The sequence below is a fragment of the Erpetoichthys calabaricus genome, chromosome 17 (assembly GCF_900747795.2).
Source record: "Erpetoichthys calabaricus chromosome 17, fErpCal1.3, whole genome shotgun sequence".
Taxonomy (NCBI): domain Eukaryota; kingdom Metazoa; phylum Chordata; class Cladistia; order Polypteriformes; family Polypteridae; genus Erpetoichthys; species Erpetoichthys calabaricus.
Genome location: NC_041410.2, coordinates 78,582,703 through 78,607,059, shown reverse-complemented (window position 1 = coordinate 78,607,059; position 24,357 = coordinate 78,582,703). Strand labels below are relative to the sequence as shown.

The following is a 24,357-nucleotide window of genomic DNA, read 5'->3' as shown; positions in this document are numbered from 1 at the left end:
TCAAACCACCTACAACTGAACACCAGCAAAACCAAGGAGCTGGTGGTGGTGGATTTTAGGAGGACCGGGCCCCTCATGGACCCTGTGATCATCAGAGGTGACTGTGTGCAGAGGGTGCAAACCTATAAATACCTGGGAGTGCAGCTGGATGATAAATTGGACTGGACTGCCAATACTGATGCTCTGTGTAAGAAAGGACAGAGCCAACTATACTTCCTTAGAAGGCTGGCGTCCTTCAACATCTGCAATAAGATGCTGCAGATGTTCTATCAGACAGTTGTGGCGAGCGCCCTCTTCTACGCAGTGGTGTGCTGGGGAAGCAGCATAAAGAAGAGGGACACCTCACGCCTGGACAAACTGGTGAGGAAGGCAGGCTCTATTGTTGGCATGGAGCTGGACAGTTTGACATCCGTGGCAGAGTGACGGGCACTGAGCAGGCTCCTGTCAATTATGGAGAATCCACTGCATCCACTGAACAGGATCATCTCCAGACAGAGGAGCAGCTTCAGCGACAGACTGCTGTCAATGTCCTGCTCCACTGACAGACTGAGGAGATCGTTCCTCCCCCACACTATGCGACTGTTCAATTCCACCTAGGGGGGTAAACGTTAACATTATACAAAGTTATTGTGTGTCTGTATACCTGCATTGTTATCACTCTTTAATTTAATATTGTTTTTTGTATCAGTATGCTGCTGCTGGAGTATGTGAATTTCCCCTTGGGATTAATAAAGTATCTATCTATCTATCTAACATCTCAGTGCCAGATACCACAAGACACATTCACAGGTCTCTGTTAGAGTCCATGATTCAAAGGGTCAGAGCTGTTTTGGTGGCACAAGGTGATATTATGCAGGTGGTTTTAATGTTGCAGCTACTATACAGTATATATACACAACATACATCATACATGTAATTACAGTATATATATGTACAGCATATACAGTACATGTATTCTGCATATACAGTATGTACATATATATTTTTGGAAACATTTCATTATACTGCTTCCAGTTTCTAGTTCTACTTGTGTTTGTAATTACTATCAAATATATGGTCTGATGTCCAACACACCCTTAGTGTAGATAAAGGGTTTCATTTTACTATCTGTGCTTTTCATTGATAGTTGAATGTGTTTCTTCCTTTTGATAATATTCTTAAAACCCCTACACATTCATATTCCATCCATCCATTATCCAACTCGCTATATCCTAACACAGGGTAACGTGGGTCTGCAGGAGCCAATCCCAGCCAAAACAGGGCGCAAGGCAGGAACAAACCCCGGGCAGGGTGCCAGCCCACCGCAGGGACACATTCATATTGCATTACTTAAATACAAGATTTGAAAACACATAGATACATTGGACACTTTGTGCACAAGGAAACCTTTTCATACAGATAAAAGCCTATCATGCTGGAAGAAAACCAATGACATGAATATCTAATCTGCTGAAGCTTTCATCAATCTGAAAAAAAGTATAAAATGTAAGTTATTAATCAGGCCTATATGTAATTTAATTAATTTTAGCCTAGCAGTTGCCTAATTACACATCTATTACTCAAAATATTTATTTTTATATTTAAGTATTTATATATTTAAGCATTTAGCAGTGAAAATTGATATTTTCCCATTAAGGCATAATTGCTTTAATGCGGACTAATATTGCAGAGGAGGCTAATGGCATCTATCTGCTCATGACCAATGATGAGAGAGTAATCAGTGTTTTTGTAAATGACTGGTACCAAAGGACCGTCACAAGAGTATAAAATAGCCTATACTACTCCGTGGAATTTCAAAAACATTCATGGATGGTCATCACAGTGCCTAGAATATTGATTCCTTCTCCACCGAAATAAATGCTTCATCATCAGAGATCTCCCTGTGACATCCTAAACCATTATGAATGGGCTTTCTTGAGCTGTTTGATATGTGAGTATGAGCTGCCTTAAAAGCAAACTAAATGTATTCTTTATTTAATGCCTTTTAACTTACCATAATATCTTGACTGTGGAAATTCATATATTGTCTACTGGTTTAATCATGACTGCATATATATTTACCTAGTTACACAATAACAAATTTTACAACTGATTTTTAAAATTATATTGCAAATTTAAATAAGCAGGTGTGAGAATGTTAATTCTAAAATAAAACTTACCTAATAAACCTTTAACCAGGTTTCAAGTAAAGCTGACATCATATTACGCAACTTCTAGTTGTGGAGCATGTCAGATTTGCCACCCACAGTTGCTGATCTCATTGCTGGACCTTGTCAATTTCAACCTATGTCACATTACACAATGTTTCCAGCAATCTTCAGTTGTAGCCTTCATTTACATAATCGGTGGCACACTACCAATCACCGAATGTGGCATAGCCAGCAACTGAGACTACTTAGACTGAGATTCACTATGATAAAATCATACAGGTTTGATTTTGCCTTTAGTTGTAAGCGCAGGCTGTGTACAACGGGTACACAATTCATGAGGCAGGAACCTACCTGTTAACATTCAGTGAAAAAACCTTTAAAAAAAAAAAAAGGCCTAAATATATCAAAAAGGCCTGCAAACTCAGTAAAGGAGAGGGGAGCTGTCAAAATCTCTGACCTAATTAACAACATAATTAATGATACTGGAGTGAAGGGGAGTTACAGTCAGACCGGTTCAGTGGATAACTCTGGATTAGTATAAAGGCATAAGCAATAACAAAGTACGATTACCTACTGTATGTGAGACACTTTGTAAACAACAAAACAAGGGCACAACTCCAAAATAAGTTGACAATTTTAATTTCAAAAGATAACATTAAATTTGGAACCAATGTAAAAAAACGGGAGGAGACGTCATAAATTAAAGCATTAGATGTTTGTGACATTTGAAATTTGTCCATTAACCGTTACTCTTTTGTTATTAAAAAAAGCTAATGTCTTTTCTGCATATGGATGCAAGCATCAAATCTTGCAAATGTCACAAATCAGACAAAGTAATTTTTAGACAAACCCAATTTGAAATGTGTGCTGTTACAAAAGCAACTTTTGTTGTAATTTTGATGTTCACTAATTAATGCTGCACTGATATAATATTAAAATGTTTATTTTGTTATTGATTTGTGATAAGTATTTGCAGTACTTTTAGATACTGAACAAAAAAAATCCAGTGAAACAATTTTCTATGCCCACATGTAAGATAAATAAGACAGCCCATGGTGATCATATTATTTTTTTATACACCAAGTCAATAACCTCCACATCTGCTTCTATATTTAGCGTCTCCCACCCTAGACACTAATGATAGTGAGGCCATGGATTAGAGTATACACAAGCGATGGTAAACAAATATAGTTAAAATGGGATACGACGTGGCGCAGAAATATATTTTTATGGCATAAATATACTGAAAATGGTTAGTGCCTCATCTTCATGCTTTGCCCAGTTTATCTATCTAAAAACGCACAGTCGCCAGATTTTCATTTAATAGACAAATTGATTGTATTTATACTGCTCTGCTCTTATACTGCAAATATGATTAATACGAAAATATTGGTCATTCAAAAGCATAACCCATTCAGCTATTCTGGACACTAGATAAGAAAAGATATGATGCTCACAGTAGCAGAAAATGTACAAATAAAAAGAAATGATTAACCTGATACTTAAAAAATGCTGACTGTTTACAAAGTATAGGGAGAGTCAGGAAAGATACATAAAGAGCTGCTGATTTAACAAACCCAAGCAGTGTAAATTCACATATCAGGGACAATCAATCTACAGTATACCTAGGAGTGCCACAGTGGCTAAAACTTGCAGTTGCCACAAATCTCTTAAATACAGGCACATTTCTGCTTTGAAGGGAAACTCTTTATTGACTGAACAGTACAACTAGGATGGCACAGTGGTTACCTCTGGAGTTTTAAATTTACATTCTTCCTCAGCTACTGTGTGAATAAAGTTTGTATATCCTCCGGTATCTACATGGGGTTTATGTGGATTATTTGGGATACTTTTGGGTTAATTGGCAATTTTAAATTGCTCAGTGTGGCAGTACCTACCATGCCACATGGCCTTGGGAAGTGCCTCACAGGCAATGATAAAGAGAAACACAGGTGAAAAGAGTAAGCGGTATACATAGTCACTAACTGTTTCTCCATTTCCATCTCTGGAATGGAGGTGGAGAACCAAGATGACCAGTAACATCAGTCTTTTCCAGTCCAGTCCCCAATTATACCCACAATCAGTAGTAGGCATTCACTGTTGTGCCTGCTTCCATGAAGGAAAGTCTGTCCTAAAAAGCTTATTAAACTCTTGCAAGACAGTGCGAGACTGTCAAAAAATGTCCATTTCTTTAAACTTCTTTTTGTTTAACTACCCCGGGACATTAAATGGGACATCCCATTAGACTGGAGACCTTTTTCTGTTTCAGTCTGGTTTGATTACAGTATGTACATTTGGGTGCCTTGTGATGGTCTGCCATCTCCAATCAGAGATGGTTGCCTCCATGCATCCACTTCCTTTTGGATAAACATCAGCTGCAGGACTGGATATTTCCCTGTATCTGTAGTATAAAATTTACCAATTTGTGCATTTTTGCCTTGTATTTTGTAATACTATCTGCTTGCTTTGTGCTGACTAAAAATGTACATGAGTACAAATTACTTGATGTAGGCAAAAGAAAAACTGATTATATATACATGATGGATGACTGTGACCTACATAAAGCATACTATGAAAAACTGTTTAAACCGAATCAACCTTCTCATCATTGCGGTAATGCGTAGAAGCTGTTAAAAAGCAACTAAAAGGTTAGGTTATATTGCAAAAACTGCTGAAAATACATTAAAGGGTGTTATTCTCAGAATCTATAATGTGCTAGTGAGACTGCACCTGGAATATTGTGTAGAATTTTGGTCACCGAACTACAAAAAAGACAGAACAGCTCTAAAGGCTGTGCCATGAACGACATTCAAGGGCATCCCCAGGCAAAAGGATATGTCCTACAGAAAGAGAGACTAACGGAATTAAACCTGTTTATTCTTGAGCAGAGGGGGCCATGTGGGAACCTTATCATTGTCTTCAAAATTGTAAAAGGCAATAGTAATAAGAACTTTCACCAGATTTCTTTAAGTTAAAAAGTTTATCGTATACTACAGGACACCAGTAGAGATTGCAGGAAACTGCATACAAGACAAAATATTCACACAAAGAGTCATAAGCATCTGGGGAAAAAAACTAATGAGTCATGTAGGTAAACCTGATATCTTGGTGACTTTTAAAAAGTCAAATATTTAAACAATGACTGAATTTCATACACCAGCTACTAACCAAGTAACATATGGCAGTTTAATTAAAACACTCATAAAAACATCCATCCATCCATCCATTTTCCAACCCGCTGAATCTGAACACAGGGTCACGGGGGTCTGCTGGAGCCAATCCCAGCCAACACAGGGCGTACCGAAGGACACACACAAACACACCAAGCACGCACTAGGGCCATTCCAGTACTAAAATAAATGTTACAACTGAACAGGTCTTAACTATATAGCCCTTAACTAAAACCAATGTCACCTAGCAGACAGAGACTGGGACTGAAAACTGTAGAGTGCAGGTTTAATCCTACAGGCTAACAGCATAAATCAAACATATACTACAAAAAGTATTTCTGCAAATTGTCATTTTTTAATAATCTTGGACCATTATTCATTAAGAAATACACCTTAAGTCAGTTTTATTAAAATCATTTAAACTGAAGACTATTGTAGCTGTGTCTTTTCCAGATTCCCAAAATTGAGCGGCTACTGAGTTGGCAAGGTAGGATACAGTATGAGTCAGACACAAAACAAAAGAAATTTCTCAGTTCAATAAAGTTTGTTTAAAAGTGGTTTAGTGAAAGTTCAAAGCAAAACAGTTCACCCAAAAATAGAGAAAAAATGTTATTAGACCCACAGGATAAAAGACAAAAAGAAAAAAATGTTTCTGCTACAATCTTAACTTTTTCTTGTTAAACTTCAGTTACTTTCTATATTTAAAGGTTGCGCTATTTCTCTATGGAAAACTTACATACGTTTTATTTATTACATCCAGCACATTCTATATGTATGGCACATTCAATTTGGTCAATACAATACGATACAGAACACAGTTTGAAAACTGTCTGCCCTTCATGCCTTACCAACTGCAAGGCTGATCATAAACTGGGACTAATCGGTAGTGTAAGGGACAGAAAATACAGTTGTGGTTGAAAGTTTGTGAACCCTTTAGAATTCAGATTTTCACTCCTAAAAGTAGATAAAGAGAAACCAGTTAAACAAATGAGACACAAATATTATACTTGGCCATTTATTTATTGAGGAAAATGATTGAATATTACATATATGTGAGTGGCAAAAGTATGTGAACCTCTAGGATTAGCAGTTAGTTTGAAGGTGAAATTAGAGTCAGGTGTTTTCAATCAATGGGATGACAATCAGGTGTGAGTGGGCACCCTGTGTTATTTAAAGATACGAGATCTATCAAAGTCTGCTCTTCACAACACGTTTGTGGAAGTGTATCATGGCACGAACAAAGGAGATTTCTGAGGACCTCAGAAAAAGAGTTGTTGATGCTCATCAGGCTGGAAAAGGTTACAAAACCATCTCTAAAGAGTTTGGACTCCACCAATCCACAGTCAGACAGACTGTGTACAAACGGAAGAAATTCAAGACCATTGTTACCCTCCTCAGGAGTGTTCGACCAACAAAGATCACTCTAAGAGCAAGGCGTGTAATAGTCGGCGAGGTCACAAAGGACCCCAGGGTAACTTCTAAGCAACTGAAGGCCTCTCTCACATTGGCTAATGTTCACGTTCATGAGTCCACCATCAGGAGAACACTGAACAACAATGGTGTGCATGGCAGGGTTGCAAGGAGAAAGCCACTGCTCTCCAAAACAAACATTGCTGCTCGTCTGCAGTTTGCTAAAGATCACGTGGACAAACCAGAAGGCTATTGGAAGAATGTTTTGTGGACGGATGAGACCAAAATAGAACTTTTTGGTTTTAAATGAAGTGTTATGTTTGGAGAAAGGAAAACACTGCATTCCAGCATAAGAACCTTATCCAATCTATGAAACATGGTGGTGGCAGTATCATGGTTCGGGCCTATTTTGCTGCATCTGGGCCAGGACGGCTTGCCTTCATTGATGGAACAATGAATTCTGAATTATATCAGAGAATTCTAAAGGAAAATGTCAGGACATCTGTCCATGAACTGAATCTCAAGAGAAGGTGCAGCAAGACAACGACCCTAAGCACACAAGTTGTTCTACCAAATAATGGTTAAAGAAGAATAAAGTTAATGTTTTGGAATGGCCAAGTCAAAGTCCTGAACTTAATCCAATTGAAATGTTGTGGAAGGACCTGAAGCGAGCAGTTAATGTGAGGAAACCCACCAACATCCCAGAGTTGAAGCTGTTCTGTACGGAGGAATGGGCTAAAATTCCTCCAAGCCGGTGTGCAGGACTGATCAACAGTTACCGGAAACGTTTAGTTGTAGTTATTGCTGCAAAGGGGGGGGGGGTCACACCAGATATTGAAAGCAAAGGTTCACATACTGTACTTTTGCCACTCACAAATATGTAATATTCGATCATTTTCCTTAATAAATAAATGACCAAGTATAATATTTTTGTCTCATTTGTTTAACTGGTTTCTCTTTATCTACTTTTAGGACTTGAGTGAAAATCGGATGATGTTTTATGTCATATTTATGCAGAAATATAGAAAATTCTAAAGGGTTCACAAACTTTCAAGCACAACTGTAATTAGAATATTCCATTTCAGTTTAGCTTGTGGGGGATATAATAGAAATCCCACAGGTTATACATTAATATATATGCAAACATTTTAGTAAAACTAAGAAAATACTTCTATCAATGTAACATAACCTAAATAACTAACAAATGTAACTTGTTTAACACCAAAGCAATGCCACACAAAAAATTTTGTGAAAAAAATAATTTTAACTTCAAATATTCAATGCAAGCATTCCTACCCAGGTCACATTCTCAAAATATTAATAACATCAAACAGAATGTGGATCTCAAATCTGTTTCATGTATTAGATGTTGTAATGTCAGGGAGAAAAAGAAAGACTGTCCTGCAGAAAGTGAACTGGACACAAAAACAGAGCACTGAGGGTCAAAGTAAAAGAATAGTTTGTGAACAGTCTAATGTCAAAATGGAAAAGTCAAAAAACACAGTAGACAAAATGGAAAATGAAATTTAAAGAACATTAAACAAAAAATGTCAGTCCTAACTATCTACATATTCTATTGCTAAATAATTTTCAAAGACTTACGAAGTATGTAATTTGTTTTTATTTATCTAAAATTTTGGATGCTTGCATTATGGCAACCACATCTCAAAAACACTTGCAAACACAATTGCACACACAGCTCTGCTTCATTCAGTTGACCAGTAACAAGCATTGTCATGTTATATCTGTGTTCGAAACCTGGCAACAGAGTATTTCTAATGAGGTGACATGGCAGAGGAGGGAAAAACTACAAGAGCGAGCCAATGCTACAGAATAGGGACAGGGCCACTCAAGACTCTGTTAATTCAAAAAGTTACGTAGTGACAAGAGATATTCATGCAAGATGCATTACCAGTGTAACTCGTATGTCAGGCTTCACAATGAAGTAGTGTGTCTTGTGTTTTGGCAAGGGGTCCTAAATGTTTGCTAGATATGAAACCTTGCACTGGTCAATGGAAGGAAAGACCTGAAGTAAAAACTGTTTTCCCAGGAGGCTAAGGAACATAAACTCAGGGATATATCCATGTGCAACCATACTAAGACCCCCCCCAACCCCACCAACCTCTCCAAGGCAGGTGGCTAAACGAAATACTGGTCCTTTAATGGCCATATTAGGTGTAGGGACATACAGAACCACTTAATGGAACTCTAGCCTGGTGTCCCTAGTTAAAACATACATCAGCCCCAAACTAGGCATAGTTCTGGACAGTACCGGAATTGTCCCCAGAATGGGAACTAAAGCTTAATACGGCCCACGACACAGTTAAAATGGAGTAGGGATAACAAGATCTTGTTGATAAAATCCTAACTGGCAGAAATGAAGACCAGAAAAGGAGTACATGCTTTAGGACTTTGTTAAGAGGCACTGTGTATGTAGACCAGCAGCAGGATTATTTTCTCTTTATTTTGTACTTTGTTTCCTTTGAATTGTAGAATTACCTTTTAAGTATCTATAAATACACCTTAGGTTTGTGGTTGTTCCTTCATTCATCTCAATTTAGCTTTAGAGATGCTACAAGAGTGCCCCCTATCATCCAAAAAAAAATTAGAGCAGATGATGATAAAAAGGTGAACTTAGCAATGTCTGGAGATTGAAACTGTCTTTATTTTGTCACAGTATCCTTCTCTAGCTAGAACTAGAAATACATCATAATATGCAATCAAGTTGAAAAATAGGAAAAAAAAGGTATCAGGACTGTTATGTGACCAAAGAATTAGTGCAAGAGTGAAGGGTAAAGTGTATACAAAAGTGGTCAGATCAACATTGTTATATGAATCAGAAACCTGCACAGTTAAAAATGATCATGAAAGGAAATCCGGATGCTACAGAAATGGGGATGTTTAAGATAGATGTGTGGAGTAGCAAAGCTTCTTAAGATCAGGAATGGGAAAATCAGTGGTACAGTTAAAATTGGGGGAGTCTCAAAAGAAAGCGCCCTAAGAATGTAATAGGATCTATATAAGTAAAATTACCATTATTATTAAAATACAGGAAAGAAAGTTGAAGTGCTAAGGGCAAGTCACGAGAAGTATCATGGATATGCAGATGTTGGGACAGAGGTGAAGATGGTGACCAAAGAGTAAGTGGACGGACTGTGTGAAGGGGATTCTAAGGAGAGAAAGGGGTATTAGGTGAGGAAGTGTACAACAGACGAGAACAGAGAAGGCTGGTCACATACAGCCACCCCACATGAAGGTTTTTCTTCTTGCCATTTTCTTAACTAATGACCAATTTCTGCTGTTAATTGTCTTCATTTCCCTTCATTTTAACTGCACTGTTTTTTTTTTAAGACTCAATCCTCTGAATTGCTTCTTTTTTACTTAAATGGCTGCCAAAAAAAAACATGAGATGTGAAGTGAGCCAAAACATAACCAACTAAGTTGGGGCCTCATACTCCAGCTTCTTCCTATTAATAAAATTTTTTCCATTTGCATGGCTTATTGGTGCTCTCATTCTGCCACAGTAGACATTTCCAGAACTATTGGTTTTCTTTCATGAAAGAGCACAGTCAAGATGTTTTGTGGCCCTGAGCAGATCAACGTTACTGAGACCTTTGCTTATTTTTAGATATTGTATGATGGACACAAGTTATCTGGCCATCTGTTTTTTTTTCTTCATTTTGCATCTCATTATTGTTTGGCTGCTAATTAAGAAAAAAAAAGAAACAACTAAGGGGTCTGAGTCTTAAATAGCAAGTCAATTAAAATTAATATAAAAAACTGAAATAGAAGCAAAAAACCTGGCCACTAATTTAAAAAATGGATAGAATGAAAACTTTCTGCCACTGCACCCCACCAAGATGGTAGTTTGATATCCCTAATGTATGGGGATAATCGTTTGCTTCACTAGGTTTCAAAGTGTTTTATTAAACATGACCATTTTTACTAAGTCAGGGCTTCTCACTTACATCCTAGAGGTCTGCAGTCAGTCAGTCAGTCATTTTCCAACCCGCTATATGCGAAAACAGGGTCACAGGGGTCTGCTGGAGCCAATCTTAGCCAACACAGGGGGCAAGGTAGGAACAAATCCCAGGCATGGCACCAGCCCACCGCAGGAGGTCTACAGTGGCTGCAGATTGTCATTTTAACCAATTTGTTAATTGGAACCCATTTATTTACAGCTAAAGCAGTTTTTTGGTCTAGTTTTATCTCTCTGTGTTGCTATAATTCAGAATCCGTAAGTGCCTATTTTAGTTTAATTGTTGCCTGATTTCTTGACCAGCCATCAATTAATATTGGGATGCAAATGATAAAGTAACCACAAGCTAAGTAACTGTGTTAGTAAAATGTTTTAAAATAAATGAGAAAGAAAGGAAGGACCAAGAGGTACAAATCTGTTCCAGACTACAAAACATATAATGGATAATGATAAAGCATAGTATATAATGGATAAAGTTCTTAAAAAATTAAATATCTACAATGTGATAAAAATTTAACTTGGAAGAATGAAAGCTCTAACAAGCCATGTATGTTAAATACCAAGTTTCATTATATACTTGGCCTGGCTTCTAACTACTAGAACAATGCCCCATCCAGTCTGAATGACTACCGGACAGTAGCTCTCACCTCAGTAGTTTTGAAATGCTTCAAATGTCAGATTGAGGTGGACCACATCAACTGATATCTTCCTAAAGACATGGATCCAATTAATTTCCCAGACTGGGCAAGCACATGCACAGATGATGCCATTTACCAGGTATTAATTCCACTTTTTCCAACTTGAACAAAACAAAATAACAGAATCTGGGTCTCAGTTCCACACTATGCACTTGGAGACCCAGAATCTGTAATTTTGTTGCTTGTGTGGTTGGGGCAATTGTGTTGAAGGCTGAGCTAACAACTGCCTTACATAGCCATTTTTAGGTGGGAAAACACACTTCCAGCTCAATTACCCTGTACATTGGCAGCACCCTCCCCGGGCAGTGCGTTCATAGTTCCCTGCTGTATTCACTATACACATATGGTTGTGTAGCCAGGTACAGCTCAAACATCATTGTGAAATTTGCTTATGGTAAAGCTCTGGTAGGTCTCATCATCAACAATGAGACAAAGTGGCTGGTTTGTCGCTATAATGTAAAGGAAATAGTCTGTCCGTTGTTTAAGCAAAACAAAAGAGTTCATATAGTGAATTTCAGCAGGGAGAATGAGAATCAAAAAACTGAGTGCACATCTCTGTTCATTGACAATTAATGCAGTGGAGAGGGTCGAGTGTTTCATATACCTGGGAATCAACATCGGGAGTGACTTAACACGGTCCACACACGCAGACATTCTGGTGAGAAAGACAATGCGATGCTTTGTCATCTCAGCCAACTTAAGAAATTCAGAGTGTCAAAAAGAGTCCTGAAGTCCTTCTATCACATGGCAGTTAAAGGCATACTGACAGGATATATCGCTGCCTGGTATAGAAATGGTGGTAAGAACAACTAATTGACATTCCTCAAAATTGCTCTATTATTTACCAGTAACATTACTCAAGAATTATTATACCTCTATCTGCATTTAATATTTTATCTTTTTCAATGAATACTATTTAACTTAATTGGATAGTACAGGCTGTTCACTGAGCTGCATTTCACTATATACCCTTGAGTGTGCACATATGTCAAATAAAATGCAGAAATCTTTATTGAAAACCTGAAGCAGTTGTGGCCTACAGCTATAGGTAGGTGAAGATGAAGATATTATATTATATTATAGGTGAAGATCACTGTCCTAGGTTATGATGAATGCAACTACCCTCATTTTATTTTTTATGGTTATTTATTTGTAATTATGAAAGAGAAATAGCAAGCAATCATTTTAATTAATAGCTTAGGAAGAAGCTGAATATCAATTTTGTTTAGAAAAAGAAATACTCATGTGCCAGGGTATGTGTCGAATGTCAATTACCTAAACATGCCCCAATTACTGCGCACAAAAAATTTAAAGAAATTTGTATTTTCTTGTAGGCTGTGAAAAACTAAAGACATTTTTAATCAGGTCTCTGGAAGATTAACAGAACAACGACTCGATAAAACGGACAAGAAATGACGCAATAACTGTGCAATAAAAAAAACTGAATGGGGATACTACTTCATAATAAATTCCCAAGAAACAACAAAATGACGATTCAGTCCAGCATCCTTATCTGAAGACCCTCGCTAAATAGCATTTCAACCTACAAAAACCAAACAAAGCATTTAGCAAATCCCATTATTTCTGCCCTTTGGTGTAACAGCTGCTTAACAAACATAAAACAAAAAAATCCGCTCTATTTATTGTCAAGTGCGACAACACCATTTCACTGTTTGGGAATGCAAATACAAACGACGTGGACTAAAATATTAAAATGGTTTTCTTTGTCTTGTGAGCTAAACACAAACAAGTCTCTCGACAAACACGTTTTTGTAGAAGTGCCAGTGAATTGACTCAACCCTAGAAAACTACATCTCGGATGGCATGGAAAGTCCTGTTTCACTGAGACCACCAATATGTGCTATTTTTACTATCCCATCGTGTACTACCCACGTACTCTGCTGCTTAGCACGTCTGCTTTTATGCCCCGTAGAAGGGAGGCGATTCAGTCCTCCCGATGCCTCACGATCTAGGCCCCCTTCAGCAGCTCTATGATACGACCCTTCGGGATGTCTATTGGTTTGCCTTATTATACCTTTATATAAAACCAAAAAGAGGGTAGATTACCCAGAACATGCAATTCGATGTTCTTCATCTGAACAGTATCTATTACTTCACTTTAATATAAAGGCAGTTGTAATAAGATATTATTTATTTACTCACGCTCTAGCCTCAATGTACTTCGATGGCTGCCATACACCTCCCAACTAAAAGCATGCTCATTGGTAGCTTCTCCTGTAGCGTTAACCAATTGGAAATATCTACAGTAAAAGCGGCCGCTTTTAAGAAGACGTGCTTGTTTGTTCCCAGTGGCGTAGAAGAAAAAGTCGTAAGAAGTGGCGAATTGTGCGTTTTTCATTGTAGCTCAATGTTTTGTATATGACTTGTGAAACAACGGTAATGAGAGTCGGCACTATTGATATAAAGCATCAACTTAAACATCAGTAATCCATAGGGTGACTAGCCGTCCCGGTTTTGTAAATTAAGTCCTGCGTCTCGGACAAAACGTCCCGTCCCAGTTTTCTTCTAAACGTTTGAAAGGAAAAGTAATGTCAATACGGCGGCTCAATAAATTAAAAAGAAGAGACCGAAAGCAACATTTTACTTTTAAATTGATACGCTGGAAAAACCCAACAATCTGTCAACCCAGTAATAAGAAGCAATTCACCCGTTGTTTTTGTTTGTGACTCTGTTCTCTCTTACTTAAATGAGAGAAAAACTGCTGCAAGTCAAAGTGAATTTCACATTTGACTATACAGTATTCATTATTATCAATATATACTAGAAAAGAAAGGTGTCCTAAAAGGCTGCAGGGAGATCAAAGAAGTATTATTGGAAAATGAAAGACGGAGCGTCAATACTACATCAGTGTATAGATTTTTTAAATGTACTTTTTTCGTTAGTTCTACTTTCCCTATTTCATTTGATTGACTTTTCTTTATAAAACAAGTTAAAGAGTAAAACGGGTTCAACTTAAGAGAGACGATGTTGTAACACCAGCCTGCCTGTAGTTTACACAGTGTCTTTTACAGCAGTATGATGTGGAAATTTACATCTGAAATACCGAACGCACGTGATTCTGATACTACAATGGCTGTGACTGCTGAGGTTCAGGGTTCACATCCCGACAAGACTGTGCGACGATGAACATGTCGCTCTACCTGAGTGTGCACCAGTTGTAAAAAAAAAAAAAAAGATTTTAGCCAAATCAATTCATTCATATTGATTTTACAGTGTAATAAAATATTTAAATAATTTTTAATTTCACAGGAAATTATTAAATATATATATAGATATACACAATTTTTGTCCACAATTGCTAATTGTTATATTTTCAGTAAAGACAAAGCAGTTCAAAGCATCACTAAGATGAATATCAGATGGACATTAAAAACAAGAGCTCACACTTTCTTCAAGTGTCTTTATGCATACACCCTCACTCACATTCACATAAGTCAATTTAAAAATCACATATCTTATGGGTTATGGAGGAAAATATTTACAGACATGGGCAGAGAATGCACATTCCACACAGGGCATGGGATTTGGTCCCAGGATACATACAGCAGCAATGCAAACCACTGTATCATTGTGCCATCCCCATATATAAAATATATTCACTTGAGGTTGTTTTCTTTTTCTAAATGTATGATTTAATTAGTTCAGAAGCTTTGTTTTTTCTCACATTTATCTTTTTATATGTAAAGCACAATCTCTCTTTGTTCTTTATGCACAACTTGTTTTTTAAGCCACAGACTTGAAATTTGACACACTTGATGTTTCACACCATATGTCAGATTATCGACCTACTATATAATTTTTATCTATGGCCCATTACTTGGTAGCTTGGGCACGAAATATCAACAGTGCCATTAATTCCTCCAATATACAGTTACGCTCAGTAATGATAAATATGGATCAGTAGTATAAAGTAGCATGCCATTTGCTTGAAGAGATGCCTTCTGTTTCAGTCATTCTCATAAAATCCCACAAATACCCTCTTGTTTAGAAATACAGATGGTGAGTATTTTAATAGCAATGGCAAAGGGTATTGAGTACCTACGGCACACTGTCTGGTTCCATTCGCAAAATGTTCAGTTGTTATTATTCACATTAACAGCCAAATGAGTAACCCACTTAATTCAGTTTTAGGACAGTGAGGTGAACCTGCCTATCAAACCATCCTATGTGGGATTCCAAACGTATTTAAAATTCCAGTACCAAGTTAATTTGTTAATACATAAGAATTTCCATTTTACAAATAAACAGCAATTCTTCACTGTAAAATGGGTGAATATATTTCAATGCCTTATAGATGTAAGAAAAAGAAAAAACAAAGTTAATGGAAGTAGATCACTTAGAGCGGATGTACTTTGTGCTTTGAAACTATCACCATTTTTTTAAGTTTGTGAATGCTTTAACAGGCAGAACTCTGCAGTGTATGATTTGCAGCCTTCATATCATTCAGCATTCAGATCACAACACAGTTTTCACAATGGTGACATTTTGTAAAATGTCTGTGGACTAGTATATGTTTTTAACCAAATTTCCTTCCTGTGTAATTCCTTGAAGATTGCTGAAATGTGTAACATCATTGCTAACTACCACCACTGACTTCTATAACTGATTTAAAATTTCAGTTGGTCCTGTCGTGGCTTTGCTAAGAATAGCCCTAATTGTTATATGGCAGTAGTCAGATGTTGCTAGTGGGTCAGTATTTTCATACTTTGTCTGCACTGAGCTCTTAGGGATGTACTTTTCCCCTAGACTGTTACTCCCCATAGTGCGATCTCCTGCTGGCTTACAATTGATTCATTAAATTCTCACACAGGTGAAGTCCATTAACATATTGTACAACTTGTCAAGGTAATGCATTTTATCTGAGCAAGTTCACGTTTGAAGATATAAAAGGAATGAATATTTTAATCTGATGGTCTCCATTTTTAAGTTTGTAAAAATTATTGACTAATGTTTATCCTTTGCATTTTGTCTTGAAGGACATAACCATGTAGATCATCCCACATTAAATTTAAAAACCTGAGACAACACATTGTAAATAGTATTATGGGAAATTAAACATTTTTCAAGTTCTAGCAACTTTTCAGTGGGTCCAAAACAAGCAAATATTAGTTACTAGGACTGTGTAAATAAATATAAATAAAACTACATAATATGTGAAAAATATTTCAGATCATGTATAATCACTGGAGCTTTTAATAGATTTTGTAGACAGACAACACTTTTTGTCATTTTGATGCATAATATCTTTATAGATTAATAATGGTGTATTTAGACTAGGAATTAACATTTGGAATTGCAAATTGAAATAAATTAATAGAATTAAACTTGGTATTGATTGCATTATTTTGTTCATTATTTAGAGTAAGGAAAGCAGTTGCATGAATGTGACCATTTGTGTGATGGTATTGATTGCCATGTGTAGCGATGAATGGCTGAGCACAAACTAAAAATCATTAACTACCTGTACACTACACAATTTACAAACATTTTGGTTGTAAAGTTATGATGTCCAATAATTTAAAAGGTATAATGGCAGTGCTTTTATTAAATACAGTGTATTTAGAATTTATTCAGGCCCCTTCTTGCAATTTTGATTTTTAATATAATAAAAATTCAAATGTGTGTTAAGCACAGAACTGTCAGTTTGTAAGGGTTCAAGTTTTAACATCCTATTGGAGTGATATAATGAGAGATTTATGATTTTCATGAGCTGGTGTGTTGGGATAGTTGTCAACCATCAATAAAAGCCTTGCTCATCAGTGACGTTCCAGTTGTTTTTATTAAAGACTGGGGGGCTTCGCCCCCTGCTCACTTCGCTCGTCAACCCCCATGCCTGCGCTACACGCCAGCAGCTTCACGTCTCTGCTGCTCGTGTGTGTGGATTTCACTTTCACCAAACAACAAACTTTTAATTATCGCATATACAGTGGTGTGAAAAACTATTTGCCCCCTTCCTGATTTCTTATTCTTTTGCATGTTTGTCACACAAAATGTTTCTGATCATCAAACACATTTAACCATTAGTCAAATATAACACAAGTAAACACAAAATGCAGTTTGTAAATGGTGGTTTTTATTATTTAGGGAGAAAAAAAAATCCAAACCTACATGGCCCTGTGTGAAAAAGTAATTGCCCCCTGAACCTAATAACTGGTTGGGCCACCCTTAGCAGCAATAACTGCAATCAAGCGTTTGCGATAACTTGCAATGAGTCTTTTACAGCGCTCTGGAGGAATTTTGGCCCACTCATCTTTGCAAAATTGTTGTAATTCAGCTTTATTTGAGGGATTTCTAGCATGAACCGCCTTTTTAAGGTCATGCCATAGCATCTCAATTGGATTCAGGTCAGGACTTTGACTAGGCCACTCCAAAGTCTTCATTTTGTTTTTCTTCAGCCATTCAGAGGTGGATTTGCTGGTGTGTTTTGGGTCATTGTCCTGTTGCAGCACCCAAGATCGCTTCAGCTTGAGTTGACGAACAGATGGCCGGACATTCTCCTTCAGGATTTTTTGGTAGACAGTAGAATTCATGGTTCCATCTATCACAGCAAGCCTTCCAGGTCCTGAAGCAGCAAAACAACCCAAGACCATCACACTACCACCACCATATTTTACTGTTGGTATGATGTTCTTTTTCTGAAATGCTGTGTTCCTTTTACGCCAGATGTAACGGGACATTTGCTTTCCAAAAAGTTCAACTTTTGACTCATCAGTCCACAAGGTATTTTCCCAAAAGTCTTGGCAATCATTGAGATGTTTCTTAGCAAAATTGAGACGAGCCCTAATGTTCTTTTTGCTTAACAGTGGTTTGCGTCTTGGAAATCTGCCATGCAGGCCGTTTTTGCCCAGTCTCTTTCTTATGGTGGAGTCGTGAACACTGACCTTAATTGAGGCAAGTGAGGCCTGCAGTTCTTTAGACGTTGTCCTGGGGTCTTTTGTGACCTCTCGGATGAGTCGTCTCTGCGCTCTTGGGGTAATTTTGGTCAGCCGGCCACTCCTGGGAAGGTTCACCACTGTTCCATGTTTTTGCCATTTGTGGATAATGGCTCTCGCTGTGGTTCTCTGGAGTCCCAAAGCTTTAGAAATGGCTTTATAACCTTTACCAGACTGATAGATCTCAATTACTTCTGTTCTCATTTGTTCCTGAATTTCTTTGGATCTTGGCATGATGTCTAGCTTTTGAGGTGCTTTTGGTCTACTTCTCTGTGTCAGGCATCTCCTATTTAAGTGATTTCTTGATTGAAACTGGTGTGGCAGTAATCAGGCCTGGGGGTGGCTACGGAAATCGAACTCAGGTGTGATACACCACAGTTAGGTTATTTTTTAACAAGGGGGCAATTACTTTTTCACACAGGGCCATGTGGGTTTGGATTTTTTTTCTCCCTAAATAATAAACACCATCATTTAAAAACTGCATTTTGTGTTTACTTGTGTTATATTTGACTAATGGTTAAATGTGTTTGATGATCAGAAACATTTTGTGTGACAAACATGCAAAAGAATAAGAAATCAGGAAGGGGGCAAATAGTTTTTCACACCACTGTAGGCCTCTTCATTTAAAAGAAACACTACTTTTCCCTGATGGCAACACAAATTAGACAATCTACAAGTCTCCAACTTAAAGTTTAAAGCCAAACAATATCTACATACTTCTGTCATATCACCTATGTCCATATATTCAATCTCTTTTCGCTTTTACCTTTTCGTCAATATCGCATTGAATTTTGATTCCGTGTTTGGAATTACATCATGACAACGCAACGTACAACTGCCTGTGAGTGAATATCGTTTCTTTCTCTCTACACGAACTGTGTCTGACAATAGCATTCACACAAATGAGAAATGGTTGAACAGTGTGCGTGGTTGTAAATGTTTTAGATGTGGGCAGGACTTTTCCAAATTTCTTTGCATAAAGTCTTGTCTCACGGGCTTGAAATTGTCTCTCGCGGGATTTCACTTTCACCAAACAGCAAACCTTTTAATTCTCGCGGATACGCCTCTTCATTGGGAAGAAACACTACTTTTCCCTGATGGCAACACGAATTAGACGATCTACAAGTTCTTAAAGTTTAAATCTGAACAATATTTTCAATCTCTTTTTGCTGTTCCGTTATTTCACAGAGTAATAATTTCCATTTGTTTGCGCTAATGCGATCTATACTATCATTTTTTTGAGAATTTTGAATTTTCGTACTTCCATTATCTATAACCTGCTCTGCATCTGTGTCTTGCCAACATTTATGAATTCTTTACGATGTTCTACTTTGTCATCTACTCTTTGTCTTTTATTTCCGGCCCTGGGTGTGGTTAAATCTTTTGGCACAAAGTCTTGTGTTGCGGGACATGAAAGTGTCTCTCTGAGAAAGTCACGTCTCATCTCATTTCCCAAGATTTTTTTATTATAATATAGAGAGATTGTTTGCGGCAAAATTAAATGAAATCCAATGTGTTAACTACATCACATTGCAATATGTATGCATGTAGTGCATTTGATTTGGCACTTTTTTTTTCTGAACATATTAACTAAAAGATTGATTACTTTTCATTATGGTACACAAGTTTTATGTCAGTTTAAAATGCAATGCAAAAGGCTATTGCATTTTGATTCATGACCATTGATTGCATGTCATAAGCTAAAAGCAAAGCAAACGTATTGCATTTTGCGTAGTACTAATCACACAAAAACTGAATGCAGTCAAATAACTAGTCAGCATCAAAAAGAGGTGTATGGAGTGTCAACAGGCAGAGTAAGTGGTTTTCTAATCATGGGTGTGTGTACTAAAGATAGAAAACAGGAGTTTATAAGGCAGGAGATATGGTGTCTTATTGAACACTTTGAAGCTGGTGGTGTAAATGATGATTCCATTCTCTTCCATGTTAACTTGTTATTGGAAAGCAGCAATGGGAGAAGAATTTCCAGCTTCTACTATAGATGATCATCTGGGGCATCCGTACACCAATACTTCCCTAAATATGGTTTGTAAATACCTGCAGATGGGGATGACAGTACCAGCTATTGCTAAACCTCTTGACACTTGGGTCAGGGCTGTCAGATGAAGAATGGAACAATATGCTTTAAGGCAGGCATGACATATTATTTAGACAAAATAAGAGTAAGTGTTTTTCAGCAAGACCTAAAACATACTTATTTAATCACTCCACATTGGACACAGACATGTTTCGAAGTGGAGCTCCCATGTGCCTCACCTTTTAACACTGATCAGTCATTGTGGTTACATTCAGTTTTGGCGTGATTAATGTGTGGTCTTGAATTGAAATGCAGTACACTCAGAGTAGCTGCTAAACAAAATGCAGTATGTTTGCTTTGCTTTTAGTTACAACATGCAATCTTTTGACAATGACTAAAATTCAGTAGGCTTTTGTATTGCATTTTATACTGACATGAAAATAGTGTGCTTCAGTGAAAAGCAATTGGTCATTTGATGGCTATGTTTTAAATTATGGCACAATAAAAACCTGCCAAAATTAAATGCACCACGTGTGTATACATTGCATTGCAATGTAGTTAACATGCTGGATTGTGTTTAATTTTGGCACAAACAATCTATCATAGTTTTTTGTTCTTTTGCAGTAGATATAATTCTATAGAAAGAACTGCATATGTCAGACTAGAATCAGGTGGTGCACTCAGGGTTTAGGAGTTTGTCATATGAAGAGGAGCATGCAGGCTTTTGGCCATAGGCAGTTGCAAACTCAGGAAAAAGGACATCATTGTCTATACTGCAAAAGAAACAGAGTTCAGAAAATGGAAGGCAGAATACTTGAAATCAAAGAACATCCTAAATTAGAATGACAAACATCTTGGAAAGAACACTATTGCTGTTAACAATTACATCTTTGTGCAAAATCTTTTAAGAATATGTTATCATTATTGGATGTTGAATTTTACTCTCATGGTTTGAAACTCTCAGTGTCAATTTATTTATATAGCACATTTAAAACAAACAGTAATGCTGTTGCCAAAGTGCTTTACAAAAATAGAACAAATTAACATAAAACATAAATAGAAATAAAATATATGAACATAAAATAAAATACATAATAAATAGAAGTAATGTTATATCCATAAAAAATAGAAGTAATGTAATATAATAACAAAGAGGAAGCCATCAGTATTACTGAATGTCACTGAATGCAAGTGAATAGAAATGAGTCTTTAATCCTGTTTTAAACAGTTCAATTGTAGACGACTCCTTTATATGATGAGGTAAAGAGTTCCACAGGTGAGGCGCAGCAGCTGCAAAAGCCCTGTCCCTCTAGGTTTTACACTTGGTACGAGGGACAACCAGAGACAGCTGACCAGAAGATCTAAGCACTCTAGATGGCTGATGTAAAACACACAGTTCAGATAAATAGGCAGGAGCAAACCCATGTAAAGATTTAAAAACTAGCAGCAAGATTTTAAAATCAATTTGAAAACTGACAGGCAGCCAGTGTAATGAAGCTAAAATAGGAGAGACAGAGTCATACTTTCTTGCCCCAACCAGAAAGAGAGCGGCAGCATTTTGGACCAACTGTAACCTGCGTATCAAGGATTTGTTAATCCCAGAATACAGCGAGATCTCTCCTGTAGATAGATGTAGATGCAAATGTTCCTAAAAGTATTGATGGAGCACTTCCACTATGTATTGAAGATAAAAAATGTACAGTTTGCTAAATACAACTTGTAATATTTAATTTGTTCCTGTTATTTTAGTGTTGTATTTTAAAAATATTTAGATATAGTGTTTAAGTGAATAAACTGTGTGACTAAAATTAGTGTTACTTTTGACAGGAGATATTCTACTGAGTAGCCTGGTTAACAGAGGGAGGTCTCCGCTAATAACTTGATTATGTGGTCATGTAAACCCTTGACAGGATTAAAGTTAAGGATGTTGTAGTCTGCGCATGTCAGTTGCACTCTGTTAGCTTTGCACTCACATTCAGTAGCCACGGGTAGTAGCGTCCACAACATCAGATTCCAGGGGTAAATGCTTAGGCGCTAGCAGTATTCTTTCTACTGATTGAAAAAAATATGTCTCACTAATTCAGGAATCACTAAGTTTATGTTGATGAGCTTAAAGTAGAGTGCTAAGTTCAGCAACAATTTGTCTGGAGCAGTAATTCGCATGCTATGTACTTGGATTACTTTTTAAAGTAACGAATAACCTAACACAATATTTATTTTATTGAGTATAATTATCACAGCAGCAGCACCGGGTGTAAGGGCAAGAATCACACGTATAGTACAGGTCGTTTTCAGAGCTCAATTGTATAGTCATGCCGTAAAGAGTGTACTGCATGCGATCCAGTAACAAACATAAATACACTGTTCATTTAATTTTCATCCAGCTATTAACTCTGGATATGTTGAAACAGGTGATGCATCGGCCAGTGGTCATAGGGCATTTTATCAGGGGCTCAGGTTGGAGATGTGAAAAGATGATGGAAGTTATTCACTCCACAACACATGATTGAGTAAATGTATTTATAAAACACAAGAAAATTATCACAAGCTTTGTGCTTGTTTTCTGATTAAGGGTGGCCGATAATGACGTTCAACGTTTTTTGGGGGTTTTTTTTGGCACAGTTTAATGACGTTTGAGCATTTTGTCAAAGAGAAACTCCAGATTACTTGCCCATGTAAATGTAGATTTATAAGGAACCGGTTTTATGCCTTAACCAGGTTACTCATCTTATGTGTGCACAGACTGATTGCAAAACAATTTGGAACAAAAATCTGCAGCACCGGTCAGGGCTGTCTTAACACATGGGCACACTGGGCAGTTGCCCATTGGCCCCACAAGCATAGGGTCCCCATGCTAATCTATGTATGTTGTGACTTACTGAGTGGTTGTGTAGGTTGGGGCACCAGTGCACTGCTTTGCCTGGGGGCCTATAAAGCTGTTAAGATGGCCCTGGTCACGGGTGGCCATCAGAACTGAACTTGGGACACCACTGGGGTAAGATACGCATGATAGCTAGGTTGTCCAAAGTCTGTTCAAGTTTTTGCTTCAGCTACATGAATTGATACTTTGTCCTAGTTTGGCATGACTCTGCGTAAAGAAGTGCTTCCTGGCTTCAGTCTTAAAATCACTTTTCCTTAATATTCCCCAGTGTCCTTGAGTACACGATTCACAGTTTAAGCAAAAGAAATGAGTAATTGAACAAAGAATATCACTGTTTTGTTGTGCTATTAGATCACCTTACTAGAAAGGTACCAACTAACCTCTTAGGCTCTAAATGAGGCGCAAGAAGAAATGTCAAAACCTATTCGGTTCAGCTGTTACTTGCTGCCGCTTACCTGTCCCACTGCACATGATACACCCAATGTATAATGTTAGGCTGCTTGCTGGCTGGGATTGCATTTTATTTCCAAACCTTTACTTCAACTCAGTTTTACCACCAATAGGGAAGTTCTAAAAAGCACCTTCTCATGCCCTAAATGATGGAGAATGGACATTCCAGCCCATTGGATCGCTGGTTCTAATAATTAAACAAAGGCATTCACTTTTAAGATTGTACTTGTAAATTATATTTATCTGCATTAAAGCTAATCATAATGTATGTAAAGCAATGCACAAAATCATACAGCCTGGGTGCTTTAAATCTTCATTCAGGTCAAACAGAAGTAGTAAGCTGCCAATGATCATTCCATTTTCAGGTGTCTTCTTATCTTGCAAGTTGTGAATTCTAAAGCAAAGATAGGTGACTCTTTGGCAGGTTTAAAACAACAGCTGAATAAAGGAAGGAAGAGGGACCCTCCAGCATCAGCTCACCCCTCTCACCCAAACAGGAGACACTGGCACCAAGGCATGTTGGCATTATCCTTTCTGGTTTATCACAACACATGAAAATGCTTTAGACATTGGTATCAGCTCAAGGCCGGTTTTCTCCCAGTAAGCAAAAGTATACAAATAATGCACTGGT

At 37.3% G+C, this 24,357-nt stretch overlaps 1 protein-coding gene across 2 annotated transcripts in view; it reads right to left on the bottom strand.

The window, feature by feature from the left end:
- The window catches only part of znf574 (zinc finger protein 574), a 42,126-nt gene extending 28,478 nt beyond the window's left edge, over positions 1 to 13,648 (bottom strand). The window contains exons 1-2 of one of the 2 annotated variants that reach the window (XM_028823003.2): positions 13,571 to 13,637; positions 11,357 to 11,508 (exon numbers count right to left, since the gene is read on the bottom strand). The gene's annotated coding sequence lies outside the window, so the exon portion shown is untranslated. Of the gene's footprint in view, positions 1 to 11,356; positions 11,509 to 13,570 lie in introns of both variants that reach the window. The other variant, XM_028823004.2, reaches the window with a different exon arrangement.
- Positions 13,649 to 24,357: the final 10,709 nt, after the last annotated feature.